At 38.5% G+C, this 11,471-nt stretch overlaps 1 long non-coding RNA gene across 1 annotated transcript in view; it reads right to left on the reverse strand.

The window, feature by feature from the left end:
- Positions 1-8,835: 8,835 nt before the first annotated feature.
- The window catches only part of LOC124386362, a 9,027-nt gene continuing 6,391 nt past the window's right edge, over positions 8,836-11,471 (reverse strand). Inside the window, exons 2-3 of the long non-coding RNA XR_006925908.1 lie at positions 10,158-10,223; positions 8,836-9,669 (exon numbers count right to left, since the gene is read on the reverse strand). This is a non-coding gene — a long non-coding RNA (uncharacterized LOC124386362). The remainder of the gene's footprint in view (positions 9,670-10,157; positions 10,224-11,471) is intronic.

Below are 11,471 nucleotides of genomic sequence, written 5' to 3' on the forward strand. Positions count from 1 at the left end.
CCAGCATGACAATGCTCCTGTGCACAAAGCCAGCTTCATGAAGATCTGCTTTACATGGGAAATTTGGAGTGGAAGATCTCCTGCTATTGAGCTCCAACGCTAATGAACACTTTTTGAATGAATGTGAATGCTGAGTACACTCCAGACCTCCTCAACTTCTCACCTACATCAGTACCTAACTTTACTATTGAGAAGAACCAGACTCAAAAGGAGAACCTATCCACATCCTGGTTGCACCAAGAGTACTATCATGAGCACCAGAATGCATGATTATGAGTGATGTATTTTCTACAGTCGGTACAAGAGCTCCTGAGCAACTACATAAATTAGTTCAACATCTGAGATCATTATAAATTCAACACCAACACCAACTTCTCCATGCCTGAGATGTTCAATGATGGAGAAACAGCAGATGTAATATTTTACTTTAAATATTGATTAAGAAGTCAAACTCAGAATCTTCATAAAGTGGGATAAAACTGGAGCTGGTACGTCTCTAGATACCACGCGATCCTCGAGGGTCGGCATCTTTTCTTTTGAAGGTCCGAAATCTTTATGAGGTGGCACATAACTGGAGCTGGCGCAACCTCCAGGTGCCTCTGGATCCAAGATCCACTAAGATCCATCAAAATCTAGTGGAACAGAAAAGCTGAGCTTATTATAAGAATTGTATAGTTGGGTGTCCACAAACTTATGAGCTGATCAGCTATGGATTTATTTATTATTTATATAGAAATCAAGTCGGATTTTCAAGTCGTCATGGTTTGGGATTGAGGCTGTTGTTTTGAAAGTTGAGAATTCACCTCGAGTAGCCATTTCTTTTCAATAATTTACATTTTCAGCTCGGAAAAGCATTTTAATAAAGAATCGTTCGAGCTTCAGATCATCACTCACGGCCTGGGCATCAGTCATAAGCGAAGGAGTGCAGCCATGTCAAATAGCTAAAAACCCCAGGCATTAGGCACAGGCTCGAGTGTGTGTGTGTGTGTGTGTGTGTGTGTGTGTGTGTGTGTGTGTGTAAATGAGGTCATATAGAGAAAGATTTGAGCCATGGGATATCCAGTTATCGCTAAAAGTTTGTATATGTAGAAATGTTCATGTCGTATGAAGCAGTGTGATGAAACAGTGTTCGAGTCAAAACCATAAAGTGTTTGTTCTCCCTGTAAATGTTTTCCTCACGCTCCATCATCTAGTGGAACACCTTCCTGGAGAAGTGGAGGTTATGATAGCAGTAACCGTACCTGAATGTGGAACAGTGTGGGATCTTATATCCAGCTGTCCACAAACTCTTGGGCCGAGCGTGTATAAGTGATTTCACTTTGATATTACAGGCTATTTTTAATATACACTTTATATCTCTCTGTCACCGGGACGAGTCCTCGCATGGTGTCTGTTACCTACAGTTGTGTCAGCACTGTCGCTGTGTAATGTTGATAAATGATCTTCCACATCTCCGATAACATCGATATCTCGCCCACGGCGATCCCGAGCCGCCCGCGCCTTCCCCTAAACCGCTGATTATAAATAGGCTCGTACTCGGAGCCCTGTCCTACATTCCGCTATAGCGTGATCTCTCTGCGGTTTCGCTTTTGTTTACTCCCACTCGCACTCTGCTGTGGAAATGCTTGCTGTGCACAAAGTTTGTTCCTGCAAACTGCAATTAACTCCAAGAGCACGGGTAAAATTCCATCACATGTCCGTTACTACTCAGCAATAATCTTCGTCAAAACTTCAACACCGTCTACTTCCGTTCCGGTCTCGATCTCTCCATTCTTTTATTGCTCTCCCTATTTTTTCTTTCTATCACTCCATTGGACGCATGGAGGACATCTGTGTCCTCGGCAACACTTCACGTCATGCTTTGGTAAGGAAGTATTTAACGACAGAGCACTGTGATTTTCCTATGACATCATCTCACCCCAGAGATTATAAATTCATAAAGCCATTTTATATACAGTATAAGTATTCAAAAATGTATACAAAATTTAATATATATAATTTATTATCTATTTACAGTTACATTTATTGTTTCTTTTATTATAGAAACAATACCTTTATTAAGCCTGTTATTTAACGCACAGTTGCATGGCTCCTTATGTACACAGGAGGATGTCTTCGGCACACTGACTTCTGAATGTCGGTGCGCCCTGTGACTGTGCGTGCAGCCGTGTGCTGCCATCTGCTGGCATCTTCCAAAACTAGTGTCGGAACTTTTTGCTACCACCTTGTATATATTATATTGTGTAATTCTGAATTGTGAATTTTAAAGTTTATTCACGTGACACTTTATTTCCGTGTCACACAAGCTAACGGCTCACGAAGGGTCTTTTTTTGTCTCCACGAAAGGAAAATGACACGAAAACTACTCAGCAAGTTACCACGTTTTTTTCAAGCAAACATACCATTTTTTAATGGAGATAAAAAACACAGTGACAGACATCTAGAAAGAGGCCAAGAGAAAAGTGCACAGGAGAAGAAAAAAAATAACCTAATACAGGAGAGGTGCTGCTTTGCCTGGAGCATCGCTGAGAACATAAGAGTCAGGCCGTGTGAGCCGCATGCACCGTAACCTGTATACGCTACCAGGCACAACGGAAGAGGGAGGAATTTTTTGGATTTATAAGCAACTCGTAGAAAACTTCTAAAAAAAAAAAAAAAAATGAAAATGAAAATAAAATCGTGAAACGCTCTTCTAACCAGCTTTGTTCTGTAAGCTTTGTTTGGTTAAAAAACAAAAACAAACCAAAGCCGAAGCCTTGAGTCTTTTGTTCTGTGAAGAAAATAAAAAATAAAATCGTTCTGCCGCCGAAACGGTGACGTGATTCGACCTAATCAGGTAGCGGCAGCCTTTTGAATCGCGTTTTATCATCCCGAGATGTCATTTGTTAAAGGTAAGATCTGATAGATTAAGCCGTGCGAGGGAGCAGCCGGCGTGATCGTTACGCCGAGATAAGGATGTCGTTATCTCAGACACCATCATGCTCGGGAAGTTAAAATAATTATCCTGAATAAAAAAAGGAAAATAAAAAAAAGCTCGTATTCGGCAGAAAGGCATCGTTCCAATGCTCTCGGAGGAAATACGCAGTGTGTGTGTGTGTGTGTGTGTGTGTGTGTGTGTGTGTGTTTGCACAAATAGACATTTTTTTTTCTATTATTTTTATTATCACATTCTCATCAGTAAAGTTCATGGCTATGGGTATTGTGCTTCATCATTGCTGAAAACTTTTATCCCTTTATAGTTTCCTTTACTCTCTATTTAACGAAACGTCCTTGAAATCATTCCCTCTATTTTTTTCAATTTGAGAAAACAGAAACAGTACACGGCTTGACATGAGTTACTGAGGATCTTCCAGCTTGACCCCTGACACTGGAAAACGTTTCATCAACGTAAAAAGAATTCTTACAGAAAACCGTTTCACGCACGTGGCTGTGAATATAAACATGTCCTCAGAAATTTAATCAATCATCTCTTTCTGTACCGATCGGTTTTAAGAATTCTGCTTAATTATGTAATATAGAAATATGTTAGGAGATTCTAATATACAACCGAGAAAATGTGTATTTTTGTCCATTTATAATTACGTCTCCATTTAATAAAACGTCCTTGAAACCAGATTCTTTAACCCGTTGTTCTTTTACAGAAATAACACGTCGTGTCGTGAGTTTCTGAGGACTTTCCAGCTTGACCTCTGACAGTGGAGACTCCTTTCTTCCAAAAAAATAAAAATCTTCCAGAAAACCGTTTCTTCACATTAACGCTGACACAATTAATATAGACGTATAGGAAATGAATCTCTTTCTGACCAATCAGATTGGAGAATTCAGCTGTATTAGGTAGCATAGTAATATACTGTATTATAATAAGCACGAAATTGGGAATTTCTTTAGAATCTGAAAATAGCTTGTGTGTGTGTGTGTGTTTTGTGTGTGTGTGTGTGTGTGTGTGTGTGTGTGTGTGTGTGTTTGTGAGAGCTTTAACCACCTCAGCTTTGATGTTGTGGCTTTGATGTTGCAGAGGTTAGAAGATTATGGTGAGGTGTTAAGGTTAGAGTTAGGCATACCATTATATAGCTACAATACAGACAGACAAGCCTGTGTGTGTGTGTGTGTGTGTGTGTGTGTGTGTGTGTGTGTGTGTGTGTGTGTGTGTGTGTCACTATGTGCTTGTTATTCAGCAGATGGTCTGGTGGACGTGACCGAGCCTGCGAATGAGGATGCGAGTGCCGAAGAGTCGGTCCAGAGAATCAGCTTAGGAGGCACTTTAATACAGAAAGTGGAGTGACCTTTGACCTCTTGCGGTTCAGTTCGGATCTCAGCCCGCTTTGTCTCGGCGCTGTTAAGTGGATAGTGTGGATCTTTGATAAAAAAAAAATACAAAATTTAATAAATAAAAAAAAGGGGTAATATGAGGAAGTGTGGATAAAAAAAGATGTATTCAATTTCTGTATTTGAGGTTACATTGAACACACACACAACACACACACACACACACACACACACACACACACACACACAGAGAGCTTCTAATACATTGTAAGTTCCTCAAACATTTTTTTGGATAGTTGATGCTCTTCAGCTCGAGCTCAAGAGAACCAGGTCTCTCATCAACAAGCCTTAGAACTTCCACTCTGTGTTTCTCTGGATGGTTTTTGTTTTCTGCACCACTCTGTATAGTACAACAGTCCTAGAGGTCATGCATTATAATATTCTCTATTGCTTTCTTGTTTCCTCATTGGCAAAACATCATTTACTTGTGATCTGAAAATAAGTTGTTCTCTCATGATCTCGACATGAAAGATTTTTCCTCTTGATCAGTACTTAATTGTTCTGTGTATTCTGCTTAACACACAGTTGTCATAACGAGAAAACAACTTTTGTTATGTCAAGTCCACAAAAAAGTGAAAGAAAAAATATTAGACTGCATGAGCTCTCAGGACCTCCATGGTATAGGGACTGGGTCTGGTATACAAATCACAAGACATTAAGATTTTTTTGCAGGTTATTGTGAAGATAAACGGAATCTTGTTCTTTCCTCACCGCTTGTGTATAGAATTAAAGAAGAAGTAAATCTCCATCTGGTTTCTAAGTGGGTTATAAAGCAGGAGGGAAACCCGCAGCGGCGCGAGCGTACGGTATTAACGCCGAATATAAATCTGCAAGTGTTTATCAGCTGAATCTGAGTGTGAAGAAGGAACAGCAGCTCAGGGCCAATATAACAGGGTGTGGATCTTCATAAAACAGACTCCTTCACTATTCCCATAATGCACTACATCTGCCAGGAGCTGGAAACGGAATGAGGGATGAAGGACCATGTGGAGGGAAGAGTGAAGACTGAGAAGTGATGTTCTGGGAGGTTTTCTGCTTATTAGGATTGAGATAATGACTAAAAAGCTGCAGCAGAAGTAGGGTTAACATTTTCAGACCATCTTGAAGTTATTACTCGTGAATTCTGGCTTCCGATTGGTCGGAAGCCGGATGTTAATGTCTCTATAGTCAACGCTTCCACTGGCAGATATTCCACATAAAAAAAAGTCTTTTTTAAAACTTTTTTCTCCAATAACAGTCAATCCATCGGTTCTCCCAGAGCGTGGAACTGGGATTGTTTCGATTGCGTCATTATCCACACCCAGAAGTCCTCCATCAGCGTGGAACTGGGATTGTTGCGATTGCTTCGTTATCCACAGGACTTTTTTTTATTGAAAGTCCTTCAACTTCTAACTATTTTTCACACTTTAGAATATAGTGGCTCTTCATTTTCCTTGCATATTTTTCTTCCTGGTTTTTTCTTCCTGCTGGTCCTCATCAACAGTAATTGTGATACGAAGCGGCGTCTCTTGAAGGATGAGGGAGTCGATGTTATGTAACATGAAGGATCAAAACGTGTAAAAGATAAAGGACAGAGGAAGCAGCAGAGACAGGAAGAAATGAGAAACTAGTCGAGAAGAGAGAGAGAGAGAGAGAGAGAGAGAGAGAGAGAGAGAGAGAGAGGCGGGCTTAGCAGGAGAGAGACATCACAGACAATTAGTGGTAATGTGTGTAGGCGGGGCAGGGAGGTACGCGGTGGGGTTCACTGAGTGTGACTACCTGCATCAATTAAACTCACTCAGGCAGGACTGGCACTGACACACACACACACACACACACACACACACACACACACACACACACACACACACACACACACACACATTTTCGAACTCCGAACAAGGTTACGGTTAACTCCAAGGGAGCAATCCTGCTCTACTGATTAAAGAGCAGCTCTGGGTGAAGAAGTCTGGAGCTGATTACTGCCCAATTTTCACTCGTTCTGTTCAATTCGATTTCATTTCTACAGCAAGTTCAACTTCATAAAATCCAGCAATCAAAGTAAATTCATGTTAAACAAACCATAAGTGACAGCAACGAGATAATCCTCCCCGAGACGTCACAAAGAAGGAAATTGGTCTCAGACTGGAACCTGTCTTCTTTTATATTGTTACAGTTTTAACGAGTGTGTTCACAAATCTTTCAGTATCAGTGTGAGGAAAGCTGCGTGTATTCAGAGTCGGGTTACGCACATGATGGTCGGTTTTCTCGGCTCGTTGCTCAGATTTTATCCTCTTTGAAGTTTAGAGGAAAAATGTTGGCAGACTTTTCTTGAATTGAAGCATTAGTGATGGGATTCTTCACACAAGAATAAAAGAAACACACCTTCTAGACATTGGACACCTGAATATAAGATGGTTGTGTACTTCTTTCTGAACGTCTTATTCCACATTTAGAACCCATTTGCAGTCATGATAACCATCAATCTTCCAGGAAGATGTTCCACTAGAATTTCGAGTGTTCTTGTGGTCATTTGTGGTCATTCACTAAAGTCAGATACTGTAGAATGCAGTCAACATTCCAATTCATCGCAAACGTGTTCAGTAAGGTTGAGGTTCATCCAAGAACATCCTATACAATTGTGCAATTCGGTATGAGCGGTTGAGAAGAACCACATGTGGATGAAAACTTAAATGTCCACAGAATTCATGATGAAGGCTACTCAAGATCTTCCACTCCAAACCCATGTTATGTTCATGGAGCTTTGTGCTCAGGGGTATTGTCAAATTGTTAAACTTCAACATAAATAAAACAAATTTAGGCAAATGTGTTCAGATGTTGTTGAGATAAACATTATCCAATGCTCGAAACCAACCAATTAATAGATATTTCCTGGAAATTCTGAGCAATATTTGAGGGTTTATTGTTGCTGAAGATCACAGATGGAAATTTTTGTGTTAAAATAGTGCAGTAATTAATTTAATTTTAAGTTAAACTCAGTGCTTTGGTTTTGATCTCGACATTTTCATTAACAGGAAATAAACTCCTTAATGACTATATATTTAATATACATGTATATATATATATATATATATATATATATATATATATATATATATATATATATATATATATATATATATATATATATATATATAACCCTAACCCTATATACACCCTAACCCTAACCCTAGTATTTATTTATTTATTTATTTATTTATTTATTTTTCTTTATCTTCCTTACTTTTCTTCTTTTTTTTTCTACTTTGTCTTCTTATCATTTTTAACTATTATAATATTAATTTGTAATAATTAGTAATTATTATTTTCTCGTGATGAGTCGGCAGGCTTTGACTTTATTTCCTTTCTTACAATTTTTTCAATTGTTTTTATTTATTTATTAATAGCTTATTTACAAACTTACAAATTTTGGTTGTTTAATTTATAATAAACATTTTATAACTGAACCTTTTATCTTTTGGGCACTTTTTTGCCAAAATAATAATATCAATATCAATAATGATAATAACAGTATTAATAATAATGATAAAATATTATTAATAATAATAATAATAATAATAATAATAATAATAATAATAATAATAATAATAATAATTATTATTATTATTATTATTATTATTATTATTATTATTATCATAATTATAATAATAATTTCTGCAATAATTTTAGTGGACAGAAAACCCAAAAAGAATAGTTAATAAGTATAGAACTCAAGGTTCAGGATTGAGAAACATGTCATTAAGGTAAAAATCTAGTTAACAAATGATAATTCTAGACATAAAAGGTTAAACTGGTCAATATTTGGTTTGACCTCGTAGTCACCAATTCCTAATTTAGTCCTGTGTAGAGAAGTTGAGCCAGAGGTCATAAAATGGAATCATTAACCCAAGCGACATAAAACCCCCTTTGATTTTTACATTTGCTCAGCGAGCAGACACTATTATTTAAACCCGGTTACGAGCGAGGGGTCAAGGCCGAGGTTTGAACTCCTGACCCTCTGGTAGGAATAAAAAAACCCGATCCGCTCCCTTTCTAACAAAGATTTCAAGGCCAATCGAAACACGTCAAGGCGAGTATTCTTTAAATGTAAATCAATGCGAGATGTTCCTCACGTCTCGCCGGCCGAAACGCAGCGATGAAGAGCATGCAGATGATATCGCTTCGTTCTGCCGCCGTGCCGTTTACGATCACACTAAAAGCTTTACGAGAGATTAAACGCTACCATTTCACGCTACCTCTACAACCACCCACCAGCCGTCTCCTTCAACTTTACATCTGTTATTAAAGAAGATCCTTCAGGGATTGGAAAAAAAACAGGCTCCTCAGAAATAAAAGGGTGTTCAATGTAGAATGGAGGAGTTGCTCGACCTGGCCTGAGGAGAATGTGATGCGTAAACTCATTTTATAATGTCCAGAAAGCACTTTCTGTATCGTTAGTTATGAAAATTAAAATTGTAGATGACTGGAACATTCAGTTCTGTTTATTTGTGCATCAAGGCGATCGATAGTGAAGCTCCACTCAGAAATATTACATTATTCGCACTAGTAATGATGCTATCATCTTAGAGTTTTGTACATTTTGTTCTGGAAAGTGTTTGCTTTAGGATATGGACAAAAGTTTAAAAGTTACTTAAAAGTAAGATTGCTATGTCCTTCTTTTTAAACATTTTTATGTCTCCATCTGTTGTTAATTATAAGCTTCAATCTTCTGGGAAGATGTTCCACCAGACTTTGTGGAGATTCTTTCAGCTACAAGGGTGTTGTTAGTAAAATCAGAAGGTGAGGAGGCCTGGGGTGCAGTCAGCGTTCACATCCATCCAGTTCAATAAGGATGAAGCTCTCTTTGTGCACAGCACCACTGTCATGCTGGAACAGTTTTAGGTCTCCTAATCCTCGTAGAACATTAAAAAACTACCACACCCAAAGACGTCTGCACAGAGGTGGGCCTCCAACTTTGTGATAACAGTTTGGGGTTTATGTGTTTATGTGAAAAAGGTTTAAATGTTCAATGAAAAATATAGAATGGATTGTTCCTTAGAATTGTAACTTTATACCCAATGAGTGAGCCAGTGGTGACTGTGGTAAAGGAAAAACTCCCTGAGATGGAATGAGGAAGACACCTTGAAAGGAACCAGACTCATCCTCAACATCGAATGCCCATTTCATTACAGTTCTATCATTGTTAAGTTGTGCACTGAAAGGCGATTAAATGTAACACATTGTAGCAGTCTGTTGATATTAATTGCAGTCGAAATCCATCCTCAAAGTTCTTGCGTTGCTCGATAGCTTCATGGATCTTTAAGGTGTTGATGTGGATTCATCTCCAACTGCACAGAGTGGTCTCTAATTGAAGAGAACGCCATCCAATCCAATTGTAGAGAAAGAAAGAAAGAAAGAAAGAAAGAAAGAAAGAAAGAAAGAAAGAAAGAAAGAAAGAAAGAAAGAAAGAACGAACAAACGTTAATGAACGTTAATGAAGATATCACAATAAACGACTTCAGAGCCGGCCTTTTTCGCAAAACGTCTGTTACGTCTGAACCCAGAATCCAGATGTGTTCGAGTAACTTCAGGATGAAATCCCCGGATACGTGGGACTGAACGCCGTATAAGTGTGTTGTATTAAGTTTTCATAACTGATGAAGTCCTCTGAGAGTCTCTTGTACAAAATGGCTGCTTGTTTACACAGCCGCTGTGTGTTTCTCAGGTCGCTGCATTATCATTCGTCTGGAGGAAGGAGACGTTCGCTCTCTCTGCCCTGTTCATTCAGCCTTAAAGAGGGAAATTAATTCACACACCACTGTGCCTTTGTGTTATTTAGTGAGTCGAATTACCTTCCAGTGTTGTTTATCCCGTTCGGGGCGTCCCATGGGGGCAAGCAGTCATGAGCTGTCATGGATCTACATGCGCACACACACACACACACACACACACACACACACACAGAAACAAACCTGCATAAGTGCTTCTTTCAAAACATTTTGTTTTTACCAGCAGGCAGCTGTTTGAATAGTTTGCACAGAGACTATAACGATTTCTGCCTGCGTGATTGCAGATGGAGTTTACAGTGTGTTTTATAAACTCATCTCCCATCTTTTTTTTTTTTTTCTGCTTCACTCAGACAGATTTATTCCCCAGATTTCTCCAAATAATAAACAACAAACTAAATATTTGTCTGATTAGGAGGAAATGATCACTTGTGGGAAATATAAAACCAGGGACTGTGACAGGCAGGATGGATGTGGACATGGTTGTGGAGGTGGACATGAAGAATAGGGACGTGAACACGGTTGTAAGACTTTCTATTTTTCAGTATTCAATATTTTATCTTCTTATTGCACTGTTTTCAGCACATCAACCTGTTTCCAGTCATTGCAGCTTTTTTAATCCACTGGTGCATCATTTCCTGTCTCTCTCACACCACAGATGTGGACTAGTTTCTGAAAATCACAATGAGCAAGGCAGAAGGTAGTAAGAAGTCTGAGGTTAATGTGGATGAGACAGAGGGAGTCAGTGATGAGAACATGACTGAGAACAGAGACATTCCTGATCATCATAATATTTTCTCTGCTTGTGTTCTATATGTGGATCTTCAGCCTGGATACATTTATTAGAGAACAACATTTAAAATGATTTTATATTAATATATTAATATGACATAGAAGTCAATGTGGACATGAGCATGTACATGAAACTAGACTTAGACAATAACAAGGAGGTGTACACCAATTTGAACATGGATAGAGACGTGGATGTGGACATGAATCAGGACATCAACATGGACATACTGTAGATGCAGATGTGGACATGAACGTGGATATTAACGTGAATGTGGACATGAATGAGAGCATGACATAGACAGGGACATGAACATAACCATCTATGTGGACATGAGGGTAAAACTGCCAGCCGTAAATGCGTCCAAAACTCAAAAATTGTGGAAATAAAATGCATGATTTATACTTTCTCATTCGCACACAGAAAAAATTCCCATCATTTGCTGGTTTAATTGCATTTAATTGCACGCTTAAGGTTCTTAGGGTCATTCAAGTAAATCATTAAGAATTAAAAAAAAAAAAAAAACATCAATATTTGAGGCTGAAAGCATGCTTTTGAAATCACTTAGCTTTTCACCGAATGCGACAACA

This window comes from Silurus meridionalis, chromosome 5 (assembly GCF_014805685.1).
Source record: "Silurus meridionalis isolate SWU-2019-XX chromosome 5, ASM1480568v1, whole genome shotgun sequence".
NCBI classification, from domain to species: domain Eukaryota; kingdom Metazoa; phylum Chordata; class Actinopteri; order Siluriformes; family Siluridae; genus Silurus; species Silurus meridionalis.